Below are 11089 nucleotides of genomic sequence, written 5' to 3'. Positions count from 1 at the left end.
AGATATATGGGATGCTTGGTGCACTGATAATCTTCTGTTTGTTCAATTAGCAACCCACTGGAAGTTGGTAGACAGAGTGTTTTTCACAACATACACTGTTGAAACCATCAGAAGCTGGCATTACTATGATGATGGCACCACCACAATGCTCAGACGTATGCATTTTGACACCTTCAGAACCGAATACCTTCCTCTGTGCAGTGGCATGAAAGCAGAATTCAAGGACGTTGAAAAGAAAGAAGTAGAAGAAATGTTGGCAAGAGAATCCTCCAAAGACTGAAGCCTTTTGTTAACCCTCTGTGGAGAACTAACAACCTAGTGGAGTCAACCCCCTGATGAATGACGCAATAAAGAGGCAAGTGTTAGAATGAGTCCAGAGGTACGTGAGAAGAGAGAAAGCAAAAATCAAGGCCGAGAACGAGCTCGCAGCAGAAGCCGCCTTTGACGCCCTTGCGGAACTCTTTACAGAAGTCCCAATGGCACATCAAGCCCTTCCTCCTCCTGCTGGAGGTCCACTTCCAAGCCAGATCCGTCCTGGAAATATTGATGACAGGCCAGCGAATATAGTCCCATTGCCAGTTTTTAAGGGAGAGTACAATGAAGACCCCGATCTTCATGTAGCAGAGTTTATGGTAGCGTGTGTGGCTAACAATGCCAGAACCCCTAGGCATTGGTTAGCGATATTCCCCGCCACTTTCAAGGGCATGGCGTTTCAGTGGTATGAGAGACAAGCAGCAGGAACTTTTGGCACATGGGACGACCTGACGTTGGCCTTCCCACTAAATTCAGGCGTGAAGGTTTTGAAGAGCGGATGCGAGAGGAATTTATGAACCTAAGTCAGTCTTCTGGAGAAAGAGTGGAAGCTTATGTCTCACGAATGGAATCCATCCTGAAGAGATGGACTAACCATAATCTAGATGATGGCATTCAGAAGGGGGTGTTTCTCAGAGGATTACAACCAGAAGTCCGTAAGTTTGAGGAGCTGCAAAGACCAGCCACCCTGCAAGCTGCAACAGAAGGTGCAAGACTGTACGATGAAGTGGAAGCTAGATTAGCAATGAATACAGGAAGAGGAGTCCTACCTCCTCTGATGCCAGGAATGATGTACCCACCAAATGCAGTTCCAGGGACTGTTCCCTATCCCTACCAACAGATGCCCTCGGTATCACAGTACAGTGCACCAAATCCACAGTGGCCACAATCCATGCCTCAAATGATGGTTCAACCACAACAACAATGGTCCCAACCAATTTCCTCAATGCCAAATCAACAGCAATAGTGGAATCCTACCAACTGGAGCCAACAGCCAACAGTTCAAACAAGAGCTCTGAATCAGAACCAGAACAGAGACCCTTCTGTACCAGCCCAACCCGTTTATGCAGTGATTACAGAGACTCCTCAAAACTCTCCTGGCAGTGCCCCAGGAGGAGAAAGCTTGAAGGACTACTTATCCAACTCAGTTGCAAACATCAAAAAGGAGTTGATGGATGTGATTACAGAGCAACTACAGACGTTGAAAGTGAATACCGCTAGCATATCCAACGTTGTAGGAGCAGGAAGAGATGTGATGCGGTCAAACACTTGGTGTGGTAAGTGTCATCAAGCAGGCCATTTAGCCACTGAATGTACACGAAAACCAACTATTCTTGGGGCCTTCTGTTCCTACTGTTTGCGGAAGAACCATACAGAGGACATTTGCTCTCTGAAGGAGATGCATGATAGGAGAAGGAAGGAAGAAGACACAAGATTCAACTTGTTGGAATCCAAAATGACAACACAAGATATTGGACCCAAGCCTAGAGAGTTTGGTCCTAATTTCGGACCCAGAAGATTTCCCTCTCAAAGTTACAGAGGAAGACAGTCTGGCGGTGGTCAGAGATCAGAAGTGGAGTGTTACAGATGCGGAGAAAAGGGACACATCTCACCAAATTGTCCAAATCCTAGAAGGTTTGTGGATTACAAGCCCTTATGCAATCGATGCAAAGGAGAAGGCCACACTGCAAAAGACTGTCCAAGCCCAGCCCCAGTGAAAAACAGTGCTACTGACAGTCCGGCCAAGGCTCAAGAGCCTACCTCCAATTTAGTGGAATTGGAAGTTGCTGCCATCACGCGTGCAAAGAAGAAGGAACCACCTGTCCAGAAAGAAAATAACCCTCCTGCAAGAACAGTGAAGTTCAATCTTCCACCAGAAGAACAGAACAGAACAGAGCCTAACAGTGCCTACAGAGCACTACAGTGCCACAGAGAGTTACAGAGACAGTTATAGAGACAGGACCAGAGGTCCAGGAGACAGAAGAGGAGGAAGTGCCACAAGTGGCAGAAGAAGTTCCCATGATGCCCCTATTGGAAGAAAGAGGGAAAATGAAAATGGGTGTTGCCCCATTCCCTAACCGGTTAGAGAAGCCAGTGGATCCTATTAAGGAATACGATCTGGTCAGAGATTTAGATACCTTTAGACCAAATCTCACATTCCGACAATTATTGATGTTGTCTCCTAGTTGTCGGAAAAGATTTAAAAGTATACTGACAAAAAGACGTGGTTTAAGGATTGCTCCCTCAACAGTGACAAAGTCCAACAAAGCTCCAGAGCCTATCAAAGAAGTGGACGTGGCTAACGCTTCCCTAGATCCGGGTACTCCAAAGACTGGCGTGTGGATAGAAGGCTGCTTCATTGCAAATGCACTGATTGATGGAGGTTCATCAATGAACATTATGACAGATGTGACAATGAAGGATCTAGGCCTACAAGGTGTGCAACCTACCCAATGGCTTATCAGACTGGCGGATCAGAGCAGAATCAAGCCCTTGGGCATTCTCCCATATGTGAAGACTACAGTGGCTGGAAAAGATTATTGGCTAACCTATTTGGTGGTGAAGCCAAACTCTTATGGCACATCCTATCCTCTGCAACTGGGCAGACCATAGCTTTTTGAAGCCCGAGCAAGGACGGATTGGTTCAAAGGAACCTTGACCTTGGGTAGAGGACCCAATAAAGTGGTGCTGAAGCTATATGGTTCTCAAAAAGGACATGGATCCACCTCCTTGGAATTATCTTCTGACTCCCCTAATGAGGCTACAGATGGAACATCAGCAGACGAAGATGCTATCAAACATATCCTTCCCAAGAAAACAGTGGCACATTCCTTAACAGTGGATACTGTAAGCCGACTTCCAAAAGATGCAAAGCCATTATCAATGGGTGAATACTTCCTGCCTGAACTGGGAATGACTTCTGAAATCACTTCTGACAGTGAGATAGAAGCATGGATGTACTGATCTCCTTGTTACATGGCCACAGCAGAGACAGAGGCAGAAGAGGAAATAGAGAATCTGTTCTTCCGTTACAGAACGCCTACAGAGGCAGAAGCAGAAGCAGAAGCAGAGACAGAGACAGAAGAGGATGGATATGATATGGACAAAGAAGGTTATGAAAGTGAGCTAGAAGAGTTTATTCCACCCGAGGAGGATACATTTGGAGAAGAAGTTCCAGAAGCTTTAGAAGCAGACGAGCTCATGCTATGGGACAGAATGGTGATGGTACCATTTGGTCTAGTAAATGGATCTTCTCATATGCAAAATTCTTATAAGACGTGGGTTAAGAAGAACAAGCCGTCTTTTAGCAATGGCTCCTGCCGTCCTAACCCATCTTTGCCAAAGAAAGATGATGATGATGCACCGTGCCAACAAGCACCAGTCCCACCAATCCAACAGGCATCAGAGGGTCCCTGTTATGTGACGTTCCTGGATGTGTCATCTTCAGAAGAGGAGTCTTCAAGCCAAGAGGTAATTACTCTTGAAACCAAACCCGAAATGGCTCTAATCCCATTTCAACGTCTTAAGGAGCAAATTAAGTCTCCACCAAAAGAAGAAATTGGTTCTAGTGGGACATCAGAAGAGGACATCACTCCCTTGAAGGAGTCGGATCTGTATCCAGAAGCAGTCCGTGGAACCTTCATCCGTGAGGTAGAAGGTGAAAGGCAGTTAACCTTTGTGGATGCAGAAGGCACTGAATGCCACTTGAAGGTGGGTAGCAGCCTTCCAGAAGAGGAGTTGTCAACCTTGTACAACTTGTTGAAAGAAAATTTGGACGTGTTTGCATGGTCTTACAAAGACCTAAAGGGGATTGATCCCACAATATGTCAACATCATATTGACTTGGAGCCTGATGCCAAGCCAGTACGGCAATGACAGCGGTAGCGAATGAACCCGAATTATTCCACATTGGTGAAAGCGGAGCTGTTGAAGCTTCTGGAAGCCGAGTTCATCTATCCAGTGGCAAATAGTGAATGGGTTTCACCCATCGTGGTTGTACCCAAGAAGAATGGCAAATTGCGAATATGTGTAGATTTCCGAAAGCTTAATTCCAAGACAAAGAAGGATCACTTTCCTATCCCTTTCACAGACCAACTGTTGGACACAGTGGCAGGACATGAGCTTTATTCCCTTTTGGATGGATTCAGTGGATACAACCAGGTCCAAATCGCAGAAGAAGACCAATCCAAAACAACCTTCACCACAGAATGGGGGACCTACGCTTACCGAGTGATGCCATTTGGGCTCTGCAATGCCCCTGCTACTTTCCAGCGAATCATGATGGCCGCATTCCAAAATCATCTGTACGACTTTATTGAGGTATATCTGGATGACTTCTGTGTCTATAGTTTGATCCGTGAACACTGGGAACACCTGGAACAATGCTTTGACCGATGCCGGGAGTATGGGATTTTCCTCAACCCCAAAAAATGCATCTTTGGGGTCTCTTCTGGAGTTCTGTTGGGCCACATTGTCTGTGCACAAGGGATATCAACAGACCCTGCAAAGATCGAAAAGATCGCAGCTCTGACCGCACCCACCAACCTCAAACAGTTGAGGGGATTCCTAGGTCATGTGGGTTACTACAGAAGGTTCATAGCTCAATTTGCAACAAAGGCAACCTCCTTGCACAAGCTTCTGAGGAAAGATGCAGAGTTTACTTGGACGGAAGAATGTGACAAAGCCTTCCACACTCTGAAGCAGTGTCTGATTGAGGCACCCATTCTGCAACCTCCTGATTGGATGAAAGAGTTCCATGTACACACTGATGCATCTATTGAAGGCTTAGGCGCAGTTCTCTGCCAAAAGGGTTCCTCGAAGCTGGATCAACCGATCTATTATGCAAGCCGAAAAGTCACTGATAGGGAACGGAACTACACAGTGACCAAGCTGGAGTGCTTGGCAATGGTGTTTTCCCTAGAGAAGTTTCGCCACTACCTCCTATCCACCCACTTTAAATTTTATGTGGATCATGAGGCCCTGTCCTTCCTGATGAACAAAGCAGATGTGAAAGGACGAATGATGAGATGGCTCCTTTTATTCCAGGAGTTCGACTTTGAGGTGATTACTAAGCCTGGTCGTTCCCATATTCTGGCTGATCATCTATCGCGTATCCCACAAACGGCAGATGAGGAGCAGGATGATCCAGACCTCCCTGATGCTTCCCTATTCTTGGTAGAAACTGTAACTCCCTGGTATGCAAACATTGCCAATTTGCTGGCAACCCAATAGTATCCTCCTGGCATTTCTAGTCGGGAGAGGAAGAAGCTTATGCTAGAATCAGCCCCCTACACCCTGCTAGCTGGCGCACTGTACAAGAAAGGCAAAGATGAAGTGCTCAGAAGATGTGTTGCAGGAAATGAAATTGGGATTGTTTTGAAGGCTTGCCATGACGAGCCATCTGGAGGTCACTTTGCAGGAGAAGCTACAGCCAGGAAGGCTCTGCTAGCAGGATATTGGTGGCCTACCATCCACAAGGATGCCTATGATTACTGTAAAAGATGTGATGCTTGTCAAAGAATGGGGAAACCCATGAAGACAAGTGCCATGCCACTGCAACCTATCCTTCCCCTGAAGCCGTTTGAGAAGTGGGGCATCGACTTCGTAGGTCCAATCGATCCTCCTACTAGAAGGAAGCAGAATAGATACATCCTTGTATGTACGGATTATGTCACAAAGTGGTGTGAAGCTAAAGCCCTCAAGCGGGACGATGGTAACAGCATGGCCCTGTTCATATACGAGAATATCATCACCCATTTTGGCAGTCCCTTAGAGCTGGTAAGTGACAGAGGCACTCATTTCCTTAACAAAATCATGGAAGAGTTGACAGAGTTGTATAAGATCCGCCATCGCAAGTCCACTCCTTATTACCCTAGAGCCAACGGCCAAGTTGAAGTCACCAATCGCATCCTCTGCTCGATTCTGACAAGAACAATTGCCGCACATCGTCGTGATTGGGATGATTGACTTACAGAGGCCCTCTGGGCATATAGAACCTCCCATAAAGCAGCAACAAGACAGACACCATTCCAGCTGGTGTATGGTACAGAAGCTGTTTTTCCTGTTAAACTGGAATTACCTTCTTTGAGAGTGGCTATCAAAGAGCGTTTGGGGGACGATGATTCACTGCAACTCCGTCTCCTGCACTTGGAATGTTTGGACGAAATTCGTAGGATGGCTCTACAGTGCATGGAAGCCACGCAAGCTCGACGTAAGGCTTACCATGATAGCTTCATCAAGCACAAGGAGTTCAAAGAAGGTGATTTGGTCCTAGCCTATGATTCACGCTTTGGCAAGTTTCCTGGCAAGCTCCAACAGCGGTGGATGGGCCCCTATAAGGTACTGGCCGTCAACCCTAATGGCTCTGTCCAAGTACAGACCGTTGATGCCTCTGATGATCCCTTTCTGATCAATGGATATCGCCTGAAGAAGTACTTCCCTCCTTGGGGATCTTGACAATTACGGACACTTGATCTTTTCCCTCGTTGGCGCGGCACTGTACTTCTTATGATGCTACTTCTGATAGCCGTTCTTTAGTCACTGCTGATGAAGTGGACGCAACCCTCTGTTCCCTCAAACCCCCCTTCCAGCCTTGATCTCTTATCCTTTATTTTCCACCAACGACAGTGGCGAGGTTGGTTCTGACAAATGGTAGTTCTACCATTCCCTTGCTCAATTCGAAAAAAGAAAAAAAAAGAAAAATATACATATCGGTCATGGGAGAAAAGGACTTAGGTCCCTGTCATGCCGACCTATTCTTCGAGAAAAGGTGGAAACACCCTCGGGAATAGGGGAAAATAAAAGAAAAGAAAAAGAAAGAAATAATAAGAAAAAAAAATCTGTTATGAGAGAAAAGGAAGCAATTCCCTGTCATAGCAGGCCTCGTTCCAAGAAAAGGTGGCAAACACCCTTGGGCGAGAAGCTGGCTGTGGAAAAGGTGGCAGCACCTAGCAGTCCAGAAAGTGGTTCATTAATTGATCTCCCCAGGATCCAATTCCGAAGCTACCTCCCTTGGTACGATGTGTCCTGGGTCTCTCTGCAAAGCGTCTACTTGTCCTCTAGCAGATGACATGTTCCTATCCAATACAATATTCGATTTGATGGCTACCTCCCTGGGTACGCCTCTTCAACAACTGATGACACGATCTTTATCAACAACCAATCGAGTGACGTGAGCTTTCATCCTAACCGGATGGGGAAGTGAGTATGGGTTGCCCTCTGTAACTATCAACAAAGAGTGAGACAGAGGGTGGGCCGAGAGACCAGTCTTTTCCCTTCAAATTAAATGAGAGGTGAGAAGTGTGACTGCAGTGTTGCACCCACGAGATGGGCCTCTCAATGCACAAAGCACGATTTGTTTCTGTGCACTGCACCATAAGGCTCCCTTGCCTTCCTTCTCGCACCGTATGCCGGCACAGGGCGGGATGCACAGTTGCACCATCAAATGTGCACAAGGCATACAATCTTTGCACAAGTGACCGTGAGGATTACATCAACGGGTTTCAGGAAAAGGCTGCCCTCCTGTATCTATCAACAAAGAGTGAGACAGAGGGTGGGTTGAGTGTGACTGGAGTTTCTTCAATCAATTACCGAGAGGTGAGATTGAGGGACGTTACGACACTTGGAGTCAGGTATGTTCCTGTTTCCCTATTCATGTTCCACCCACCCTTGAGGCTGTTCCCTTGCAGTTTTCCTTCATTCCTTGCTTTTGAGGTCCTGCCATGTGAATGCATCCTACGTTCACCGAAGTCTTAATCCAACCTTGCAGCCCTGTTCCTCCCTTTGCACTGACCATTTTTCCTTTTTACCTACCCCTGTTCCGGTGCACGCTTTTTGAGTTATTAATTTTTGACACATTTTGCGCAAATTAGCTGGTTTTCCATGTGAACGTGCTTTTCTTGCTTCGGAACCATGCTCTGACGTCATAGCCCTGCCAACGAATTTTTCCCCTGATATTTTTCCTTTTTACTCCGTGTCATTCCGATACACGGTTTGTCCAATATTAATTTTCCGATTTTTTAAGACTTTTTGTGCGTCTTTTTGACATTTTTCCATATGAACCTACCCTGTTTGCATCGGAATTTCAATTTGATATGCCAGTCGTGTCCCTATGTCTTCCCCCACCTTTTTCATTTTTCCTCCACCCTTTTTCGACTTCCAGATTTTTAATTATTAATTTTTAAATGTGTTTTCGGCCGTCTTTTTGGTGTTTTTTGCATATGAACCCCTCCTCCTTCCACCGGAACTGCCGTTTATCATGACCACCCTGTGCCATTCCTTCCTGCGGACATTTTTCCTTCTTACTGCATGTCATTCCGGCGAACGGTTCGTCCAATATTAATTTCCGATCCCATTTTCGGGCTTGTTTTTTGGGTTTTTCCCACGTGAACGCATCTTATCTCAGTCAAAACTATGTTTTGATGTGATAGGATTGTCGGGCACGTCTTTCTGCACAGTTTTCCTTTTTTTTGCACCTCATTCCGATGCACGGATCTGCCGATATTAATTTTTAATTGCGTTTTTTTGGTTCGTTTTTTGTGTTTTTTGCGTGTGACCACCCTTTACCCCCTCGGAACCTCCGTCACATATTTTCCTTGTTTTTTTACTGTTGTCCTGCCCACTTTTTGTTTTTACGCTATTTTGTTTTGACGTCCGGATTGGGAGTTATTAATTTTTCTTTATTTTTATGAGTTTTTACGCGCCCCATCCCGCGCGTGAACGCGCCCTTTTTTTCGATTTTCCGCGTCTCCACGCGCCGCGGTCGTGTTCGCATGACCTGTACCGTCATCCCGGCGCTATTTCAATCCCGACACGGCAAATTTTTTTTACCCCGCCCCGCACACGTGCGCGAGATGGGGGTACGCGTCCCTCTTGGGCCCCTACCCCGCCCATAACCCTACCCTACCCCGCCCATTTCTATTTCCCCCACCCCTACCCTTCCCTGGGTATCCCCTACCCTACCTCGCCCATAACCCTACCCTTACCCACCCCAACCCTACCCCTACCCTTTCCCCCTGGGCCTCCTACCCATCTCCTCCTTCGAGCACCCCACCCCTCTTGGGCACCCCCCGTGGGTGCCCTTATCCCCCCACCCCCTTACCTATGCCCCCCTACCCTGACCCCTCCCCACCCTAACCGCCTCTTTCCCTTCCTCTTCCCTCTCCCTGGGTCGTCCTCCCTCTCCTCCATCTTCTCCTCCCCCTCTCCTACCCTCCTCCTTCTCTCGTCCCTCACGCCTTTCCCGCGCCCTACGTGACGAGCCCCTGTGCCACGTGACGAGCCGCCCTTTCGCTGTGGCCCTCCCGACATCGCCTGCGGCCGCCCTCGCCAGTGTCTCCCACCGTGAGGCCTTGCGCCCCCGCCCTCTGGTCGCCCTCGTCGCGTCCTCCTTGACGTCCAGGCCCTGCCTGCCGCGTGCCCCGGCGCCCGTCCCCTCCTGCCGCCTCCTGCCTGGCCGCCATCACCGTTGCCCCGGCGCCCGTCCCCTCCTGCCACCTCCTGCCCCGCCACCAACCATCGCCAGTCCACCGCCCCGCTATGGCCTTCCCCCCCTCCACGACGCGTGCTGACCGCCACCCTGTACTCGCCCTGCACGCGATCAGCCGCCCATTGACTTCCCTACCACGTGGTCCCCTATCCCCCCCCCCACACCCGCTTCCCACCCACTAACCCACTAAACCACCCTCCCATTAGCCCCCCTTCCCCCCACTGTCCCCCATTTCCACACATCCACCTACACCTCCCTCTAAGCCCCTTCCCCCCCATCAACACACACTCCACCCTTACTCCGTCTACGCCCCCTTCCCATCACACATACCCCTACCCCCACCCACGCACACCAACACCCTGCCCTAACCCCACACAAACTCCTGTTCCACTGCAGATCTACAGCAAGAACCCACCCTTCTTCACCACTGTCCTACCTTGCAGACCTGCAGCCACCAACCCTACCCAAACCTGGTTTTCCCTCGAGATGCCGCCACACGCATGCGTGTGTGATTGTTCGATTGTTCGTGCTTGATCGTGTGATTGTGCGGGATCGTGTGCGGACGATCATTAGTTGGTTGCTGCCACGCAGCTGCCACACAACCTGTTGCTGGGTATTTTTCTCAGATTTTTAATTAACACACCCATGCATCCTTTTTCCATTTAAATAACAAATAAAAAACACACAAAAACATTGCAAAATACAAAACAACTCATTAACAACTCCTTTCAATTCTGAAAAAAATCCATAAAAATCTCGAAAACTTTCCTTTTATTTTTGCAACCCATGGCTACATTTTTCTCAACCTGTAAATTTCAGATAAAAATATTTTTTTTTGCCCATTTTAAAATTCCAAAATCTTTCCAACTACCCAAAAATATGATAAAAATTCATTTAAAATGCTAAAAACTTCCAAATTAATTTCTAAAAAATTCCTCACACTTCCCTTCACATTTTTATTTATTTTTGGCATACTTTTCTCAGCTGTTACAATATTTAATTTCACACCTAAATTCCTTCGAAATAAAACACAACTCAATACAATAACAAACAACCTTTTTCATTCAACACACCAACTAACCGTCTAGAAAAAAATCCAGATATTTTTGGATTGAGGAGAGCGCATTCTTTGCATTTTCATACACCCACTACCAGGTATTTCCCTTTTATTCGTTTTTTTTTAACACAAACATAAACAAAAAACACACCAGCTACCCTAAAACCCACAATTAATATCAAACTAAAAAAAAACAACCACGACAAACAACCAAAAACACACAAACAATACCA

This window comes from Lygodium microphyllum, chromosome 6 (genome assembly GCF_053477565.2).
Source record: "Lygodium microphyllum isolate KBCC chromosome 6, Lygodium_microphyllum_v1.1.10, whole genome shotgun sequence".
In the NCBI taxonomy this organism is placed as follows: Eukaryota; Viridiplantae; Streptophyta; class Polypodiopsida; order Schizaeales; family Lygodiaceae; genus Lygodium; species Lygodium microphyllum.
Note: the sequence above shows the minus strand (reverse complement) of the source record.